Below are 21,493 nucleotides of genomic sequence, written 5' to 3'. Positions count from 1 at the left end.
CAGCTAAATGAAATCGAGTAAAGCAAAAGCCGGCTAAAGAGAAAAAAGGACATGCTTGTTTTTGATGGCTCATTCTACCCCCACACCTCCTAGCTAGTCCACCGCCACTAGTCGTCGCCCTTCTTAAACCTCATACAGCTCCTCGCTGACGCATTAGTTTGTCTAACGTCTTCTATTATACGCCGGTCTTTTTTCAAATCATTAAGTCGGTGTCGGCCTGGCTTTGCCGTCTGCTGTGAAAATTACGCGGCCAACATATCGGCATTGCCTCATTTTGTTATAGGCGCTAGCTAGGTTAGTCGGCTAGCTGGCTATCGAACGATGCTTATCGCTGGCCTACCAACAACAATAACAGACCCGATATACGGCGTCTCATACCATGACCTGTAAGCGCGATTACTCGGCGATATTTTAACGGACCATAGACAACTAACAATTCAACGTTTCGCCGTATACTGAGCACCTTCGGGCTGCAAGGGGTCAGTAAGTAAGGAGGCGGGAAGGAAAGGTTGTGGTAGGGTGGCGAGGATGGACAATCCGTGATGTCTGTAGGGCTGACGGGAAAATTTTGCTGGGAGTCAAGTGATTCATCTGAGCAGCGTTGTAATTGATGGCGAAACATTTCTTTGAATCGAAATGTTCGTTGTTGTCCTGACTGTGGCGTCTACTAACGCCATCTTATACTCAATAGTACCGTGTCCGTCCAAGTATATGAGTCTCTGTTCTCGGAAGAAGAAGCCCCACAGACGCCAATCGGCGCTGGTAGAAACTAAGCCAAATTCATGGCTAGACGGCCGTTGCCTAGTATCCATGACATTGGTCGACTCGCAGTGTCACTCCACTCCATTGAGCAGCGGCTTCTGCAGCAGATTCCGGTAAAAGATGCTTATTTTTTTAGCTGCTACATTCAGCAGCATTATTGTAGAGCAGTAAATGTCGTCTGAGTTCGTGGCGCGCTTTTCACAACGTATGATCCGCGAGCTCGTTCATTACAGAATGGTGTCGACCGCTCTGGAGCTGAAGTGCTATAGCTGTTACCATCGCCTCCGGCTAAATGTCACAGACGGTTTATGAAGAGAGAAATAAAGCGAGAGGCTGGTAGAGAAAGACCAAAACGCGCGAAAAGTGGGTCATGAGCTCTTAGCTCCTCATTAACATAAGATCCTATTAGATTTCATCGTAACGATCCTGTCATGGTAAATACGTTGATCGCTTTGTGGTAAATCTACTACTAGGACCGACAAGGAAGTCAGCCGAGTGGCCATAGTGGCCCTGCAACTACTAAGCAGGAAAAAGAAACTAGAAAGAAGCCCGGCTCTTTCTTTATACCATTAGAAAGGAACGGATGCTTCAAATGGACAAAGCGGTTTGTTTTCCTAAAGGTCTCCTCCGCGCAAAAGCGGGTGCTGGCGTTCCTGTTGTCATAGCCGCAGTACTGTGAAGGTAGTAATTTTGCTCTGCTCGCGATGGCAACGACGCTAACTGCAATCGTAGCATTAGTAACAATCGTCCTGTTTGTTTGTCTGCTTTTGTTAAGAAGATGCCTCGGTGGAGTCTAATATGGTTAAGTCCCTGTCCGAGTGCGCCAGCTAGTAGCGTGTGTGGGCCTCGTCGCTTCGACGTTAATGGCGCCCCTTGCAAAGTGTCGTCCCACGGGAGGAAATTGAAAGCAGAGACGCTTGGTCGTGTCGAGTGGCAACCATCGACTATTGGGCTCTTGTTCGTTCGCGTTCATTGCCAACGCTACCGCTTATGACCACAACGCTGTTGCCGAAATTCTAGCCGCTTAACAACAACTAACAGCTGCGCAGTAAATATGATCAGTGCAAATGTAGTCTGCTCTCACATTTGATTATTGATTAGAACACGACCCACATATAGAGGAAAGCGTGTTCTTCACCATGTATAGTCGGGGGTCATGGGAAACAAAATGGGGAGAAGCAGCCGACGACGGAGTTTATCGTCAAATTGACTAGGATAGCGCAGTGTTAACGATGTTCTGTAACACCGACCAAAGGCACACACAGTTTATAACTTCTACTTAAGTACTGTATACATGAAACAGACACGATATATTTTGTTAGTCTTATTCTGCGTACTTGTTTATGGATTCCGAATGCAGCCATCTGTGATAATGATCAGCCAAACGAAAATTTGGTTGAACCAGACGTCCATACACGTGATACTACCGTACGAAACAGAGTTGGAGACTTCACAATTTCGACTATATTTAGAAACTGCAGGATCAGGTCTCGCCGATAATATATACCGTACAATATCATACATGCAAAATTCCAAATATCGTATCGTCCAATCGTGTAACTATGACACGCAGTGACGAGCAGAGCGACACGTAAACGTTCAGCAAGTGCTCGATGCTAAGATCCCCCGATCAATGCTCGACCGTAAACGTTTATTATGTTATGCGGTCTTGAAGCGGCAAAAAAGTACTATGTGGTTTCGGCACAACCGAATAAGGTGTCTCGTGAACATACAATTTTCCGGTGATGGACAAGGTTGACTTCTTCAGCCTGTTTGCGCGTATGGCACTGTTTAGAGGCCGAATCACAACTTGCCAATTCGGGCAAAATATTTGCAGGCATGCGACAGGCAAAAGGGAACGCGTGAACAAAGAGTTGGCTGGCTTCTGAGTCCCGTCGCTCTTACTGCTGTCGCCATGCCGGTATCAGGATGCCGGATTGTCAGGATGACTTCGCCGCATGACGGTAGTCGGAGAGCCAACATTTGCACACCATCAAGATAAATAAACTTTTGAGCTTTTCTGCTACCGTTGCCACATAGAGCTTCCCGCTTCCATCTGCTTGCTTGCCTGCCTGCCCTTTTTCCTGCTTTTCAGCTCAGCGACGAAGAAAAACTGTGCACTCATGGGAGGTCGCTATCCGTTACTTGTATACGATCGTCGGAACACTCTGGTGCTCCCTGGTGTGCTACGTTGCACTCTGCTCCACTGTGTCGGCCAACAGCAGCGAGCAACAAAGCAGACGCTGGTTAGCTACTGCTATTTCAGGGAACTACGCACACACCTTGCGCCCAGCTAAAAAGAACTCCCGTTCCAAAGAATAAGGGAGGGGCAAAACGAAAGAAAAAGAAAACGAGTAAAGCATTGCCTTATAAATTACAATCAGCAACAGCAGCAACAATGGCAATACAGAGCAAGTTAGCAGGGCGCTAGCTATTCCATAAATAATCTTTTGTCTTGCCGCCTTTTGACAGCAACTCGCTTTCCTGTCGCTTCCCCTTTACTGAGCGCCTGCTCGTCGCGATCCAACGAAACGCTTCCTTTTCTTACCAAAGCGTGCGTTTCCGCATACCGAGGCAGTCGTCCGGCTTTGGTGCGTGGCAACGTGCCGTAGTACTTGCAGTAATGGTAGCATTAAGTCAGTCGGAGGTTCGACTAAAAAGGGAACGTCGCTGGTGAGGCACGAGAAGGTTGATGTGCAAGTGTACAAAGGAATGGACTAGAGCGGGGTTGGAGGCTCTCGGAGCAGGAGAAGGGCTCAAGCAGGAACAAGGCCTCACTGCTAGCCCGAGCCAAGGCAAACGAGAATTAAGTATTCTTCTTATGCATTTTGTCTTCCGACAAACCACACGTGCACACCCACCAGCCAACATGAACACTGCCATTGCTCCTAACGCTGCGTGCTCTTTCGTTGCCCGGATATCGGAGACTGGTCGTCCTCTGCCGTCACTTCCTTTCATTGTCGGTGTCGTCGACGCCAAGCAGTTCTCCACGAGAAGACCTCTCCTACCGCGGCTTGCCTCGCTACCGCCGCTTGGAATTTTCCCATATGCCTGCGTCTGTGAGTCTACAGGAGAAATTGGGGCCCGTGGTGTTGTTATACGGCGGGTAAGCAGGCGCGCGGTCGGCTCTGTAGCCAGCCTGTCAGGACGAAAAAGGACAGGGAAACTTTTGTAGTTTCTTCTCCTTCCCGGTTCCCCTTTCTCTTTCCCAGTCATTTCTAGGCATCAACCCACATTGTTGGTTGAGTCTGTCACGTTGAGCTTGGGCACCGCAGCCTCCTTCGACGTTTGTGTGGCGTAGCCGACAGCCTCTGAGTCAAAGCCACTGTTTTTGCTCAGCCAGGGTGTTAACGAGCTGAGTTAATTTCTTACTAGCTTTCATCCACTCACCAGTCAGCACAGCATTAAACACAGCAAAATAGCGACGCGGGCGCCCTCTTCGTAGCGATCTCGCTCATGAACTGGGGTTCGAGCAAATGCATTACAAACCAAACAAGTGTAGCATAGGAACCACTGCTCCCACCAGCGCTATCGCTGCGGCGAGCAGGCGAGCAGCTGTCCTCGGATGTGCGTCGCTCGGTTACGTAAGCATTCATGGCCGACGGGAACGCCGACTGCAGCTGCTGCTGAAGCCGACTGTTAGTAGAAGCAGCAGCAGCACGAGATACAACCACCATCTTGGCCCTGTCGTAAACTTGATGTACTTACCTTCATAGGCGTTTCTGCTGGTACAACTACCGTTGCGCTGTTACCCGCATTACGCTTGTCCAGCCCAACTAGCGGCAGCTCAAGTAGGAGTTCGAACGATGGCAACTAGAGTTCGAGAATCATCCTCATCAGCAGCAGCAGACTTCACGGGAATAAGAGGAGAAGGGAGAGAGGCAACCGCGAAATGCCATTTATGGAATGTCCAGTCGTGCTGGGCCGACAAAGCCAGCAGGATCCGAGATGACGTCGGAAGCAGGGGTAATGGCGGCAATGGTGCTAATGGTGGACGGACCGTAACACCCATTGCCTCCTTGTAACCCCAATACTGCTGCTGCAGCACTAGCAAGTACCTTACGAACACGAAATGTTTCGTCGTTGGTGAAGTTTTCGATGTTTACTCTTTATAGCGCATGGGCAAGCTGCCATACAGGTTCTTTTCACTTTCTAGTTGACTACTTGCTTAGTGCAGTATCGCTGAACATCAGAGCTGCCGCGCTGCGCCATGCGACAAAATGCGTTTACTCTATTTATTTTATCGAATGCGGCCACAGTGTTGGTGGACCAGCGTCGCTAAGAATTAAAATGGCTTGAGTCCTACGTCCTAACCCGGCATCAAACGTTACATCTGACTTTACAGGACAAAACGTTACATCGCTACCGTTACTATTACTAAAAATATGTCGAGTTTTAGCCCAGCTTACAACGAAATGTGCCTACGTACGATTCTGAACTGTAGTATCTAGCAGTCGTACTATAGCTAATTATTATTACTGGATTCCTTGGACTCATAGAAACTGGTTCATGGTGCATGGGGCTACAGCCGGTAGGAAGAAAGAATAGAAGCGAAGTGGAGACTTGTAACGTTGGGTTATGAAACACAGCGTGTTAGTGAGACCGCTACGCCAGTAGAAACAAGTTGAGTTGTTGGCAGTTGATGAAATCCAATATCATTGATGAATGATACACCCAAGCCAGGTCGTCCAGTCACTAGCGGCTCTTCTGATCCGTATTCCTAGCTAGCTGACTGGCTTGCTGCCTGCTGGGGTTGGGTCCTTTGCCATCGCCACCTTACCGCCTTACTTACTATCTCGCGGTATTGACTAGACCTTGATCACATGGTGTTTGGTCCGTGGTATCGCCCACGACGCCGGCTTTATATCCCGCTACTTGTATTACCACTATTGCCACTAAAGCCCCACTCTGATACCACTATGCCATCACATTGTACTGCAGATCCCTAGCACCCGTTTGCAGCAGACCTAGTAATAGCACCGTCAGGCGAAAAAGACAGCAGAAGCAGCAAAGCACAAAGCGGCGTTGCCCGCGGGCAAATCTTTTGTTAGATCGTTTCCGCCCGCCCGCCCGCCCGCCTGCTTGCCCGCTTCTGGCGCGTCCTCTGCCTTGGCCGAATAAAAGTGCGGGGGGCCTTCTCCGTCCATAGCTGCGCCGCGGCTACTACTGCTGCCGATGCTGCTTCTGCCAGTAGCACCCTCGAGCAAAAGTGGCGACTCCGTTTCGCAGCACCCGTCCGTTGCCCCCGCCCTTCTCGTCGTTGTTGCTGCTGATGCGGCCGTTGCAAAAGAGAATTTAATTATCCAATTCGAAAAGTGTTCCAGTCGTATGTGTGGGTGGCCGACTGGCTAGATAGTTGTCTGCGGCCGTGGTCCTGCACCGTTTACAGAGAGCAGTGTGCGTACGTCTGCCATTCCGCCAGCGCTAGCATCGAGCCCGCGTCCAGAAAGAAAAAACACTGACCCATCCCGTTATTTTCCGCGAACTTCCCGCGCCGCTTCATTCGAAAGTCAAAGAAGCCCACAGCAGCATCACTGGTAGCGAGAGAATCCGTAGAAGTCGAAATTGCCAGGCGAAAAAGATTCGCACTCCGCAATTGAGCTTTGAATTGTCGACAGTTGAATTTAGATCCTGGCGGAATACCGTCCTCCCTATCACTGCCATCTCCATCAGCAGTCATATTTCGATATGACGACTTTATACAAGAAAAAAAACTAAGTTAACTTGACGTTTGCTTTAGAAGTTCACGCAAATACATACTAGAAAGCTTTTCAAGATGTGTGAACACTGGAAGACTGGCCTTGAAATATAGAACCACTATAACCTGTATCATCTCACTATTATAATTATAATTATTATTATTACTATCATCCTACTGCTAGGTTGTACGCAGAAAAATAAAGGCCCTAAAATGACTGTCCAATAACTATTTCCTGTGCAGACGTCCTGCACATTGTCGACAGTAAGGCGACTGGCGTTGTAAAAGTACAACTTAAACGCATTTTCGACTCAAACACACACAGGGGCACACAAACACCTTTATATCAAATCCCTGGACGTGGTAAGCACAACTAGCAAGCCATACTCTCTAACTCATCTTCGCTTGCCTCCGTCATTTGTTATTTCCCTTGGTCTCCAACTGCCCCCAAACGTTTCGCTAACTCGCCTGCTCATTGATGCTTACCCCACGTAAGTTCACGACCTGTGTGATTTTAACAACATTGACATCGGTACATCATTTTCGTGCTAGATTATCCCTTATGTCGACCGGGCACAATGTGAAAGCGCCAACCAACAGCGCAGAATGGTGCGTTTCGTCAGTCTATGAGTGAAGCCTGCGGCAAAAGCCGGAACTGCTTTAGCTCGCTCGCATTTTACATGTCTATGTTGCTCGTCCGCTCAACCACTTCAAGCGAGCTCAGCTTTCAGGATGATGATGGCGGTGATGGCGGCGGCGACGACGACGGCGATGACAACGACAACGTGGTAAGTTGCCGAAAAATGCTACGCGATTCACACTTTCGCACTGTTACTGTAGCCGCCCTGGCTATCGTCTCCGTTGCCAGCCGCCAACGAGGGCTGGGCCCTCTACAGTTTTGCAGTGAAATAAGACTCGCCTTGGCCGACTTCGCACGCCACTGCCGGTGAGATGAGGCACTCTGCATACACGCGAGCTGTTTGTGAGCAAGTCATAGTTGCCAGTGTTATGAAGCAGTTGAAGCTTGGGCCAGGGGTTACGGCTAGGAGCCTTCGAGTGGGCTAGTCTTGGAAGGGCTAAGAAGGAGTATTGGTGAGAGAATGAGAGTGTCAGGGACTCAAGCAGCAACGACGGCGGTATGACGGTGGTGGGCGCGTTAGAGGCCCAACAGCAACGAAGGTGTCACTACGCTATATAAATCAACATTGCCCCTCGAGACTCTTCTTACACTAGCTCCATGCTAAGCACTTTTCCAGAGAAGGAAAGGGGCACTGGCATTAGTTTGGCAGCTTGAAACTGCTGGCTTCGCTAGCTGTCAAAACCACCATCCGAAATGATCTTGCACCACCATCACTGACTGCGTTATAACTAGGGTAGTTGTAGTAATAGCACTAGCGATCGTCGTTGTAGTTCTATGGGTCTTCGTAAGAAGTGAAAACTGATATTAAAACGGATAACAACGAAGCCCCCCGTAATCATTAAAGTTATCTAACTAAGATGGTGTGAGTATAGCAAAAGTTAGACCACAACGTAAATGATTACTTTCGCACCTAAAAGCAGTAACCTAGCTTTGATCAGTGATCCGCTTCCATTCGTCTAATTCCATTTGAATTTCAGTTAGAAACGGTTCACGTCTCATTTAACAGTAGTTTCTTTGATAAAACAGCAGTTATGTTGAACAATTTAATGACAGTCGGTAGTATGTTAACTCTGGAATATATATGAACGATTTAGAATGTCTGGAAGTTCGCTATTTCAACCTCCATCTGAAATGACTTTTGTCGCTTCGGTTTACGAGGAGAAGAGCTAAGCATTAAGGACGGTTCAGCGTTGTCTAATCTCTAACTGAAAAAACCGATCTCGTCGAGCGCCTTTGAAATCAATTCCCATATATCCTTTTCAGAAGAGACCTTACTGGAGTCACCCATTTTTGTCTATGCCGTCATCCGCCTAAACGGCTAGTCGGTCCGACCACCATTGCACTGGCTTCCCCCGAACCATGATCAGGACTTAGTGTCAGCCTGACCGTTATTGAGGAATGCAGCGCTCGTTTCGGCACGTCTGGCAGTCCCGCAGCGAAAGGGGTGAGCCATTGCGCAGCAACTCCTTTGCCATATTATGGACGAGTTGAGCCACTCGCTATTTTCCGTGGGCGACTGAGAAAACGCGAGAAAAGGGGAAGTAAGAGAGAAAGAAAATGTGTGGGGGGTCCATTTGTTATGCAATAAAACGGGCCTATTAATCTTCTCCTAAGGCCTTCGCACGAACAGCGAGGTTTATGAAGGGGAAAAGGACCGCTGAACGGAGTACTGGGGTAGAGAGTAAGGCCTCTTCGGACATGTTGAAGCCCTATGTCTCTCCACTCCTTCTCCGCCCTTATGTGCCCCCTGCTGGCTTCTACTTCCGTTGGCCAATGGATCACTAAAATACGCGTACAATATTAGAAGAACACAATAACAGTATGATTGTCAGCCGCCTTTTTCTGCTTTCCTGGCTCACGATTACTCCGCAGATCAGAGTGCTCGAGCTCATTCTTATTGTGCGTTGACGCATATGCTATTTCATTAAAGCGCAATCTTGCTGGATATATATGTTTGCGAGGTTATTTCATAAGTATATCGAATCTATCTTTTAATGATGTTTAAAATATGTGGCACCCATCTCGAGGCCTTTGCGGTTACCATGATCGCGGCCCATATCCGGAGTTCATTATTAGTTTTCAATGTAAGCCACTGCTCTCCGTGGCAAAATGAAACGCTAACGAGTAACATTGTGAATCCTTTCAAACGATTCAATCATGTTCTCGTACAGAGAGCCCCCTTTTCTTTTCGAGTGCTAGATCATACCGCGCAGTAACTAACACCCAAAGGGCATTATTCATTGTCTGTTTTGCCAGGATTACTTAGCGCTGATTACGGCAGCTACGTGAATAAGTAGACCCTCGTGTTTTAATGCGAGAATCACAACAATAGGTTGTCTAATTATATGAAATCCAATTAGTAATTAATACACGCATAAAGCGATAAGCAACTGTGCATCTATTTATGTGTCGTGTGTCCAACCCGTCGTTGTGTTATCCTTCCTTTCGTCTTTTTCTGATTTTAATTTGCTTTGAGATTCATTTGCATCAGCTTCAGTGCCCTTTTGGCATAGTACTCAGCTGCGTTAACTTATATAGAAAGCATTGTATTGCGGCCTAGGCAAAGTCCAACATGAAACCGTGGTCACGCCAGCTGCGGAGAAAGTACTCTATCGTGTTGTTGTTCATCCTGTTTATTGCCTTTCGACTTAAAGGCGTACCGACCGGAGCGGCTTTTGAATGCAAAGTGCACCTCATCGACGATGGCCACGACGCGTTCCTGTTAATTGAAGATGGTGGCGGTGGCAATTCGTCATCTCTTACCTCGCTAAACCGTTTTCAGCCTTACGATGACTGTCCATGATGAGGGGGAAGGCTGGGATTTTCGTCTACTTCTAGGGAACCTGTTCCTGTTTGACGAACTGCCGTTGCACGCTGTCGTTGCTGTGTAAATCGATCCCCAGGGGACTACTGCTACTTTTGCTGCTGCCATTGGATCGAGTTGTTTATGTCGTCGTCAGTGTGAGAGGTGGGCCCTCCGTCGATTCCAATACTAAGCCGTACTTCGAGGGGGGGGGGGAGGGATGAAGCAACAGGGTGAAGGAAAGACCGAACGCCCTAAATACAGACGACTCTTTGTAGACCTTTTTTTCGCAACAGATTATAGTAATACTATTAAAGCGTCATCGTTTTACAAGATTTAAGAGTAAACGGACGTTTACCTATCTATCCTTTAGGGGGCTGTAATTGACAAATGGTACTTGATTCACGATTTTTTCCTCTATCCAAAAATTTTGCTTAACAAATTTGTTCTAAACCTTTTTCAATCTCTCTTTTTACAATACAGTTAGTTCTCGCATACGCTATGCTGTCCTATTTCCGTAACATATACTTTTGCTTTGGCGTTATGCGTTAACACTATTCAGTCTCGTTCATCCTCTTCATATTCAGATTTCATCGATAATGGTTGCGGCGGTAATGTGGTCTTAGGTCTGCTGCTGCTAGTACGACCGCTGGATACAGCTTCGAGGCATCCCGACCTCAGTACTTGCTTTATGTACGTCTCTCAGGTCTGATCACCCGTTCCTCAGTCGTTCTTGGCGAATGAGAAGATTCAATGATGATAAAGCCAAAACTGCTTCTTCCTTTCTTCCCGTCTCGTCCGCTTTCATCATGAACTAATAGTGACGACTGCACGCCACGGGACAGTTGACGTTAGCTTACCATAGGGATTGCATCCACTTGACAAGACAAAACAACGCGACAAATCCGAGGAATAAAAGATTCTTTTAGAGTCAGGGCAGATGGCAGATTAAATAAATAGACAGATGGATGAACTATCGTCTCAGTAATAGCAATGGTTATAATGCCTCGGCTGTAGAAGCTGCAAGAGCAGTAGATGATGATTCAGGGCTTCATTTTTCCTTTGGAATCGGTTTTAGGCTGCAGGAGAAGCCGTCCCGACTCATGGCAGTATAGCACGCCGTACTAATCAGCGCGTCCGGTCTCTCGTACGTTTTCACCGTATGCTAATAACGGCGACATCTGAATATTTTCACCGCCGGCAGTAGCAATGCCGCCACAACCACGACGTTCTCTATCGCCTTCTGCCCTGCATTCCAGCATGAAAACATCAACGAGCGATGTCTGACTTAGATCTTTGGATTAGCCCGAAGACGGACAAGACTCTGTATATAATCCTGGTTGCTGGCCAGCTGGGAAAAATTGACCAGAAGGATTTCGGTGGATGGAATCCAATACGAACAAAAGTAGAAGACGCAAAGGAAAAAAAGGGGAAGTGCCGGTCGAGGTCATGAACGATCGAATACGATTTTGTCCTAGCCTAAAGCTTGCGATACAGGTTTTCCAGTATCAATTGTAATGGTAAAGGACATTATACGAATATATACGTATAGGTGTGTGTAGGGTCAACTCCACAAGTTCATGTTGTCCATGAAGGCAAAAAGGTAGCGGTCTTCACTACAGCGCTGTGGTAGAGAGACAGCTAGACAGCACGGTTGATGTCACATGGGGATAATATTAGGCAAAGACGACTTAAAGCCGCGGCCTATGGATCCTAGCTGACTAAGGGAGCTGAAACAGCGAAGAGCAAAATGGGTCGCAGGTCACCAGTCCGACAGGTCTAGATAGAAGAAGCTGCGCAAACTGTGCGAAGCCGAAACAGACTAACCTTCTCCACAAGTGTTAGGATAGAAGCAGTGGGCAAAGCCGAGAAGGCTGGTCAGACGAGCGCCGACATGCTCGAGCAGAACCTACCAGGACAAATGGAAATGTAATGACCACCCGCCTCTGTGCTGTTAAAAGCAAGCTGGTTCGACCCGACAACATAAAAGTGGGAAGACAAGGAGGTGGAGGTCGCGGGGACGAAGAAACCGGGCTACTTGAACAGTCAGTGCAGGCTATCTTGAACAAAGTGTGCCCCCGTCAGCTGCGTGGACTCGCCGTGCTACTGATAACTAGCGATCTAACAGCCACGTTCTCTTCCTAAGCCTGGATAGAACCTAAAAGTTACCACACATACATACATTGTAAAAAAAAGAAGAGGCACCAGCGCCCAACCTGATGCGAGCAGTCCGATCAGGTCAATCGCCATTTGAACTTTGGTGGTTCCAACAGGGGGGCAGTAGCCGGTGTAGTGGATGTGGCTCTAACGGCAGCTCATGACTCCGATTCTTCAGATTCTTCTGGTTTCACAAAACGCTCCTGTTCCTGTCCTTTGCAAATGGGGCGAACGTCGACCTCATTTGAATAGCAGCCTTCAATAGAGGTGATAGTAGAGGGTTGGGCAGATTTGCAAGAACTTTTCTTTGCTTCTAGATAATTTGTATGTATATCTCTTTGGGTCTATGTGTATGTCGCTAAAAGTCTGTGTGTATGTGTACATAAATCGTATGCTCTTTTCACCTTTGAGCACCAGTGGTGGTCGCGATTCCAAGGGGCTAAAGTGCTGGTGAGCACGCCAATGTCGAGTCACGTCTAAGGCGAACAAGTAATATAACTTTGTCAGCAGCACATGCTCTTCAATATGAAGCGTAATCCGTGAAACCGATGCAAGACATATATGTACTAGCATATATATACATAATCGTAAATCGTATATATTATCTCGTCGCATAAGTGAAAGAGGTCTTCTGACAGTGAATTGCTTCGTGGCAGTCGGCCCCAATAAACGTCTATGGTCCCATAATTCAGGCTCTTAGCTGTCTGTCTCGGTTTATTTTCTTTGTTCCGTGCGAACCGTGGTCATCAAGCGGCGTTGTGCGGGTCGGGAAAATTCGGCCGGCAGCCAAGTGGAGAGCTTAAAAATGGGAGCTTGACTGTTGCTGCTGCTGCTGCTATTGCCTAGTCGACTCTAAAACCCACCGAATAAGCGCCGCCGTTTTCGTTCCCTCTCTGTCCACCTTCCTCGGCCCCTTATTCAATTTTGCGAGAATCAAAGGTGTTTTGCTGTTCTGTTGAGTCGTTGAAACTGGCGTGAGCGCGCGTTCTTTCCAGATCCAGAGCCAGGAGGCAAACGAGTAAGCGGATGAAGCCAGCATTACGTTCGCCTTGTCTAGCTTGCAATCGATCTCTGAGGAGTTGTCGACATAAGTAATTACTCTCCTAGCAGTGGAAACAGTAGAAACAGCGGCGGCAATGGCACTCTGACACTTATAGCAATGGTCAGGGTGGACGAACGTAAAAAGATAATAATCGAAACACTAGCCCTAGCAGCAGAAGGACTCAGGATAAAAATTGCCCTTTTCAGCGTACAATTCGATTGACTATGGGTTCGCGTTTTTGTGCGTTCGTTCTAAATCAGTCGAGTAACCAGAGTGATCGCTGATGATGATGTTGACAATAAGCCAGTGGGAAACTGCTCAGGCCTATCGACCTGGAGTAACAGAAACGGCAATTGCATGATTATCAAATGAAGTAAAAAGTACCCGATTAAAGGGAGTATTTTGTTTTTACTTCGAATTGAGTTTATTTCAACTTTCATCACAGGCATGGAGACAGCATAATTCAATTTTTTGTATCAAAACATTACAGTGCTTTTCCTGTTATCAAATCGGATCACAATCAGTATGGAAACGGCAATTGAGATCTGTTCCCCGCTTTGCGCCGCATCTGATATAGATGTCATATTTCGTACTTTTCTTCAGTCTGCGTCTGTGGGGTCGCCTCAAACATCACCGAATATAGGCGCCTCGAAAACGTCTACGGCATGCATTAGGAAAAGGTTAGCCAAAACCTATTTGTCAGCTCATCGCAAGATTGATCAGGTTCTCTATTTCGTCGACGGTTCGTTTAAACTAAAAGTCAAATCGAGACTGACTCAGCAAACACCCTTTAAGATTAAAGACGTCCGCCAGGTTCGCCGTTAGGTTCTCCAACAGCAGATCTAAACCCGCATTTGCCTACCTGCATTCCTTTTCCTGAACAGCACAACGGTTTCATGAGCTGCGTCGGCTGACGAAGAGCGAGTCTCCGCCGCTTTGTCAATCTGTCAAGCGGTGACCGGCCTACAGATCGTATTTATTCGCCTGTTATTGGCGTCCGCTCCAAGTTGCCTCCTCGTCTTCGCCTGCGTCACAGATGTTTTTGAGCCCCCTTCTTTTCATCCTTGCTTTCTTCTTGCTCCCTTTAATTCCCCCATCGATTTTCTCGATTTTGATATTTTTTTGCCTTTGTTTTTCCGCCCTTTTCTATCAGCTCTACACGCTGACTTACCGCCTCTTTAAGTTTGTTTCCTTGCCCGTTTGCCTGCGCCGAGCGTCTTGTCGATTCGCTTACCAACGACTAAGGTTATTTTTGCTTCTCCTGTATCTAGTTCCTCGTATTTAGAGTCTCTGACAATCGCTACGTCGCGCGTCTACACGACTCACTTCTGGCCGCAGCTTCTGCTGCATGTGGGACCTCTTCTTTCTGTGCGCCGCTCCCTTTTCCCAATAAACATCGCTATTACTACAGCGATACATTGCCCTTTGTTTTGCGTCGCCTTATTGCTATGTATCGATGTTCTCCATGCTTTTTCGTGTAACGCATTCTTCGTACTCTGCATCTATCTATGGCTTCTGTTTTCTCCTAAGCTTTCGCAACCGTTGCCCTTCATTGAGGCTCTACCTAGCCTCATCGAAGCCGTTGCTGTGCGGTTGGCCTGCTTGGCCCTTTGTTGGTTGGCCTCGCTCGATAACAGCAGCAGTCGTCGCAGCAACACCAAAAGGCAAAAGCCTATCGGTGGCAACAGCAGAGGGGGCTGTGGCAGCATTAAAGAGAATTGCTATCAGGTGCCGCTGCCACTGCTGTCAGTAACTGAGGATGGATATGTGTTCGTGTAGCGAAGTATGTGTGCATCTATATGAAAGTACTACTGCAGCGGCGTGGAGGGGCAACTAGGCTGCAAGGAATACATGTGAATGGAACATGTGGAGAAACAAGTTAACACTTCTTGGAACCAGCTCTACACATTACACGTCGTCCATATATACATATATATATATATATATATATAAAGAGAGAGAGAGAGCGAAAGAGATGTACATGTCTTTATATCTATAGCAGTCAGTTTTCCTTTTGATAAAAGAAATAAAGCGACGCAAACATCTATGAATGAGTTGGGCAACGGATGAAGGGAAAAAAGATACTGTCTAGAGTAGGGGAAATAATAATAAGAGTGGAAATAGCCTAGAAGTTAGTGGGCTGCGGTTACGTTGGCTGCAGGTGGTCGGATCCCTTTACGCTTCATGCCTCTTGAAATCAATGAGACTCAACAACACCGGCCGCTATCGAACAGAGAATAATGCTATGGTTCCATTCTGCACCGGCCATCTGCTATCCAGCTGCTTCTAAATAGACTGGAGAAGGAAACAAGCAAACACGTTCGTAAACAATGCGAGACGTGCCAAGAACAGGGCACATTCTATCCATTTCTTTTAAGATGGTGCCGAATGTAATCGCAAAACTGCGTGAATAATATAAGACTAGTATTTTTTCTTTCATCTCTGCTTTTCTACCAAAACGTAGCGCACAGTATGGAGGTTCTGAACTACGGAAGAACTACCCTCTATAAGCCTGCTACAACTAGTATATAATAAGTACATATAGCAACTACAAAATAAGAAGAAACGCTAGTGAGACAAACGGCACAACAAAAGTACAACTGTTCGCTACTAGTAGCCCATCAAACATTCCCCGATGTCCAGTGGCATCGCCATGAATATAGAAGCCGTTCTGGACGCGACCTAGTCTTCCATGACGCAGTGTTGACTTAACTATGGGTGCCGCGCTGCGGTCGTCTACTCTCACGAATCTCGGGATTTGTGGGGGGTTTGTGGCATGCAGAAACTTTTTAGTCTTCCCGTTATCGTGATGTGGTACGGACTGCTTCTGTATCTCGCCCCTTACTCCCATTTCGAACAAATGTGTGTCTACCAGTTAACTTCCTGTTCATTTTTTCATCTACTCTTCCATTAAATAGCCAGCCAGAGTTTGGTCGGCCGCACCTCCCGCGTAAAGTAATTATAGAGTGAAGGCTACGGGAGAGGATAAACGAAGCGGTAGTTTATAGATGTTCTTAGAGCAGGGAACTTCAGCATATGCGTGCGCACTGGCGATCACCCGCTGTTAGCAGCACGCGTCTAGTAGCGATGTTCCTTAGCAAAATAGAAATGTATTGCGAAATTTAATAACAGTACTAGTTCAGACGAGTCACCTGCATCAGTTTCCGGCATTAGTGCTGGCTCCGCTGTATAGGCAGCCTTCTTTCGATTATCAGTTTTTGACGAAATTTCAATGTGCCATCGACAACTGGCACTGCATAGTAGACGAGGCGGGAACGGTCACCTTGCCCAATTCCCTGGCAATAGCTTGCCACCTGCGCAGCTCGTCGGTGCACATATGAACAAGCATACAACAAAACGTTCACGAAAGTTACGTTATAGTAATGTATCTGTGGATAGATATTCTGTATTGTAAGATGAACTGACCAAGTACTCGTGCTGGGATTTCGTCTACTTTTTCGTCAGGCGGGTACACCGATGACATCGGAACGAAGCGTAATCGACGTAATCGTTTGCGCAACTTCATATGTGTACCACATACATACGTACATAGGTACATGAAAGCAAGGAAGCCGAACTGTTTCTTCCCTTCGTTTTCCCTTGTATCGTTCTAGGCAGCTTTGCACGAAAAGGAATATTGTGTCGATGCGTGTTTACGAGTTTACACTTGAGTGGTTGCAGTCTTCTTTTTTTCGCGTGTCTTTTATGCGACCGGTATTCCCGCAGCCGACGACGTCAGGGCAGTCTTACCTAGCTACTCGTGACTGCAGTTCCTCCATGAGAAGACGCAAAAGAAGCGGCGAGAACAAGAACGAGTTGGCAAAGAAAATTCATAGCACGCCGTTCAACCGAATACCAGCGACGAAGAAGCTATCCAAGTGACGGGACGCCAGCGAACGCTCTTTCGCACTATTCACAATATACATATATATATATATATACACAGGTTGGCTGTTTTGCATATGAAATACATCTCGCATAACGTAGTCCTTCTCTTTCTTCACCTTCCTGGCGTTGTTGTAAACTGTATTCATATCGCGGCCTTCCTTTCCTTGTTTGCTTAACGCGACCGCGTTCCCGCCTCCAAGGTGCTTCGGCAGCTTCTCCAACGACGAAAGCGATCCTCCTTCTTTAACTCAGCTCCGTTCGTAAAGTGAGCAAACTCATCTAGCCTTTGCATCCAAGGATCAGGCCCCCATCGTAGAGTAAAAATAGGCTAGGTTAAAAGATGGACTGGTTTTGCAGGCCTGGTGGCATCGAAGGGCTTTTGACCAAGCCAACCAGCCTATGAGCGAATCGTTAAAGTATTAAGCTCCTCGGAACGTTCATAGTTGAAATGTTCGAAGTTCGAGAATATTGCAAAGCTCATTACGTCATCTTTGATTTGGCCCATCGCTGTAGAAGCCTGTGCATTCATCCCCGGTGAAGCTTCTCCTTCGACCCGTCCAAGATAAATATATGGCTGCATACTACATTTAATTATGGACGACGATGGCGGCAGCGCCGACAAACCGGGGACTTTTACGATTCACTACATTGTTTTAACTCGCTGCTGGCTTTTAGTCTTCTCTCCCCGCTAACGTCAATCCACCAATGACGAAATTAGGGCGTTTCCTAAAAACTTGATAGAACCGGTTTTTATGAACCTTTTCTGTCTGGACAAAGGACACCATCAACGAATTGGCTTGGGGGCAGAGGTTATTAAACCAATGAGACGGCTGGTCGCGCTGTTTGGTATGAATTCGCATGGCGGCCATTTTTTCAGATTTGACCCTTTTCATAGAGTGCATCCGTATTTCGAAGGCTGCTCAAGTTGAGGACGAAAGGGTTACGCTCAAGTTATCAAGGCTACTGTGTGAAACTGATTCTATCTGCGCCCGACTGCTTTTGCATAACAATGGCATAAAACACTACTTTGTTTACGGTTCATATTCTAAAAGATCAAAAAATGACTAGATCAAGCAAGATACATATTAAGATACGGTAAATTCGCAAAATGATGCTGTGACGGTTCTTCCTGTCGCCACCATTGAAAACAACAACAATATACTGGATAAAATGTTCAATAAATGTGATTCTTGTCAGTCTGCCTTCCATTAAGTCGTGAACTTTAACTACTGTAACCTTTAACGTGGACCCTAACATTGAATATATTAGTGCTGATTATATACGCAGATAAGAGGAACTGAGCTCATACATCACAACAACAAAAAGCCAACGAAAACGAACGGTACAATGCGTAGGCGCAAACAGTAACATAGGTTATGGGTGGAACAAACAACATCGCCATTGAAAAGGAGAATAAAAGCGAAAAAAAAAAGCATGCAGACTTTTCCGGAAGACGGGCGACAAAGCTGTGATAAGAATGATAGCTGTTTCGGAAAAGGACATGTTGAACGGAGGGCACGTGTGGGAACCGCCCAGGGGCATCCGAATAATCAATGGGAGCACTGCATTGCTCCTGGCGCTGAACGTGTTTTTGAAAGACAGGTACCGCCCAGCTCTCTCCGCCAACCCACATTCACCGGGTTTTCGTTAGCCAGGTTTCACCAATTTCAAGCGGACCTAAGTTCGCCCGAATCAGGAGCACCCGCTTCACGTCTCTATCCAGGTCTGTAGTCGTCTAGGCTAGGTCGTCAGGAGGGTAGCAGATCCGCGACCATCTTCACTACTGCTTCCAACGAAAAATCGCAATACAATTTTCAACCTAATTTCTCTTTTCTTTTGCGGCTTCCCTTTGCTGCCAGCTCCTGTCGCTCACGTCTGCTCAACCTGGCACCGATTTTCCCACCTGTTCTGCCGGAACAGTTCCCTGGCAGACAATCCAGTTTTAGCGCTGCCTTCTGTTCTTTGTCAGCGTCACTGCTGCGTTACGCGATTGAGGTTTCTTGTGGTCTCGTCTACGGAGAAATACATATTGTGTGTACATAGATCCGTATAACGAGAGGTCTTGATGCTCCAACATATGCATATGCACTGAGAAATGCTTCTAACCGTATGCTTCTTCTGGGAGTGGCAAAGAGTTCAATGTCAGTTTATTTCTATCGGCAAATAACCTGGCATACCGGGTTCTTGGTAAGTTTTCTATGGGACGCAATAGTAGCACTAGATGGTTTTCTATCATACTTGTATCTTTCTGTAATAGGATCAGATATGATGAAATCACACAGCCCGAGAATTTGCTATAAATGTTATCCTGGTTGTTGTCGTCGTCGGCGCCGTATTATTGTTGAACGTAGACTGAGACGGTCCCGCAAGAATGGAGCTCAAAAGCATCGGACAATATATTCGGACCGATTTGTCATCAGACATAAATCTAAATTGAACGGGCAGTTCAGAGAATGCTGTAATCTCCCCTTGATTATTGCCAAATTTATTGTTGAATTATCGATCATACGTGCTCCGAACCAGAGTGAATTTTTGTTTCCAGTGAGCATCGGCTGTTAAGAACCGACCCATATCGACGTATACTAAACGTGCACGTGCATATGCGATTGCTGTCATCTCAATAAGATTATCATCTCGAAACGTACGCTTTTACGAGATATGCTTCCAATCGCGCCCCCCTTCTTTGTGCAGTCATCATGGTCATGTTTCTGTAACGTAATATTTATTTTTAATAATATTGTGTAGATCTCTAGCCCCAATCTAACGATAGCACGTTCAGCCACTGATCGATTTCTATTATGGTATCAAACCTCATAGTAAACCTCCTAAAGCGACAACTTAAAGTTGCAGGGAGGATGCTAGTAGACGCACACACACACACACACACACACACAAACGACAAAGAGAAATAACGTAAAGAGATAAAAGGCGAGTTATTAGATTAACTGGACAAATATCGCCTTGCTAAACTGCCACGGACAAAATCAGTAGATTGTTCATTTCATAACAGCGCTAAATTTAGTGTCGACATCGCAAGTTCAGCTATAACCTTAAAAAGGCCTTAAACAGCCGTGAGCGGTCGGACCGCACAGATGCAACACAGATCGACTCGATTTCCTGTGGCCGGAAACCATTCATGTTCACTAGGCGTGTGTCAAAACACGACAGACATTGCCAAGAATATTTGCCAATTCCAAAACAGTTTTTCTTTCGCTCACATTCACACACCAGGTGGCGTAGTCGGCCACAATGCCCTTCCCATATAGTAGGTCGTTTTGTTCCCAAGGCCTTTTTCAAGATTCTTTGCAGAAATGCTAAATGGCGAGGGGAACACCCGCTTTGGCTAGCTTGTTAAAATATTTCTTAGTGCTGCTAGTTGAGTGCCAGTGTTGTACGGAACCGATAAAATAGCAGTGAAATAGGCAATTTACGAGGTGGTCGCGTCATCTCGAACAATACTTTGCTTGCGTCACGGGCGCGGGACGCACGCCCTGCAACGAATCGCTGGGAGGTGGACACCGATAGCTGAGTCGCTGTACTTTCGTTTCGGCGTGTTCCTCATCGAAAGTGTCTGCCGATAGCCCTCGCCATGGCTGGCAGTTGAAACCCACAGTATCACTTTCAGGGCCATAACGAAGGAGAGCGGCTGGAGATGCTAGAGAGAGAACAAAAAAAAAAGCAAAGGAGATGTGGGGCGGGAAGTTGATAGAATGCAAAACTCGCCCCATAAATTTGATAGCATGAACGTCTTCTTTGGCTTTGAACTCGGTCCGGATTTCGCTTTTTAGCATCTTGTCCGTAGAAAGGCCGAGTCAACGACGGGCGCTCGGGTGGAGGACACCTAGGTACCGTTACGGTGGATGCTTCACTGCATCATAGCAATATGATCTCTACTTCCAAATGAGATCGTCGGGCCACGCAAATGGGCCGCAAGCAAAGGATCAGTGTTCGCCGTCGGTTAAAAAGGAAACGTCACTTCAGAGGTCCAGTGGGCGCATTGATTGTATCGCACGAAACTCAGTGGGGGTAGAGCAATTACCGCGGTCATCCTTCGGTAAATCTGATTCTCGTTGGAATGTGTTCTAGTCGTTGGTCCACTAAGTATCGAGTATGGGGTGAGTTAATCGGGATCACACCCTGAATGATAATGAGTGAAAGAACTCGAGTAAGGCCGCTTTTTGCGCATTGTAAAATTTAACCTGTTCTTGTTTCTGTTTTTCTGTTCAGCAAGCGGACATCATTTATTTTTGTTTTTTTCAACGAACAGTTTCGTGGATTCTACGCTAAGCTAATTTAGTCGGAAGTGCTATCACGCTTTACAGGCCAAATTAGTATGATTAATTTCAGGGGAAGCAGAACATACTAAATTAAGAGTTATTTACACCAGTCAAGTATATAGCAATTTCAAGTACGGTTTGTCATCTGGTTGGAAAACTCCATCCAACCTTAGGAGATAGGACACGCATGGGACCTTTTTGAAAAAATTCATCGGTTTGATGTTGT

At 46.7% G+C, this 21,493-nt stretch overlaps 1 protein-coding gene across 4 annotated transcripts in view; it reads right to left on the bottom strand.

The window, feature by feature from the left end:
* Positions 1–21,493, bottom strand: part of LOC111251588 (Krueppel-like factor 6) — a 401,643-nt gene that overhangs the window by 108,303 nt on the left and 271,847 nt on the right. The gene's annotated exons all lie outside the window — the stretch shown is intronic.

This window comes from Varroa destructor, unplaced genomic scaffold (assembly GCF_002443255.2).
Source record: "Varroa destructor unplaced genomic scaffold, Vdes_3.0 BEIS01000005.1, whole genome shotgun sequence".
NCBI lineage: Eukaryota > Metazoa > Arthropoda > Arachnida > Mesostigmata > Varroidae > Varroa > Varroa destructor.
Note: the sequence above shows the minus strand (reverse complement) of the source record. Positions and strands in the feature narration are given on the sequence as shown.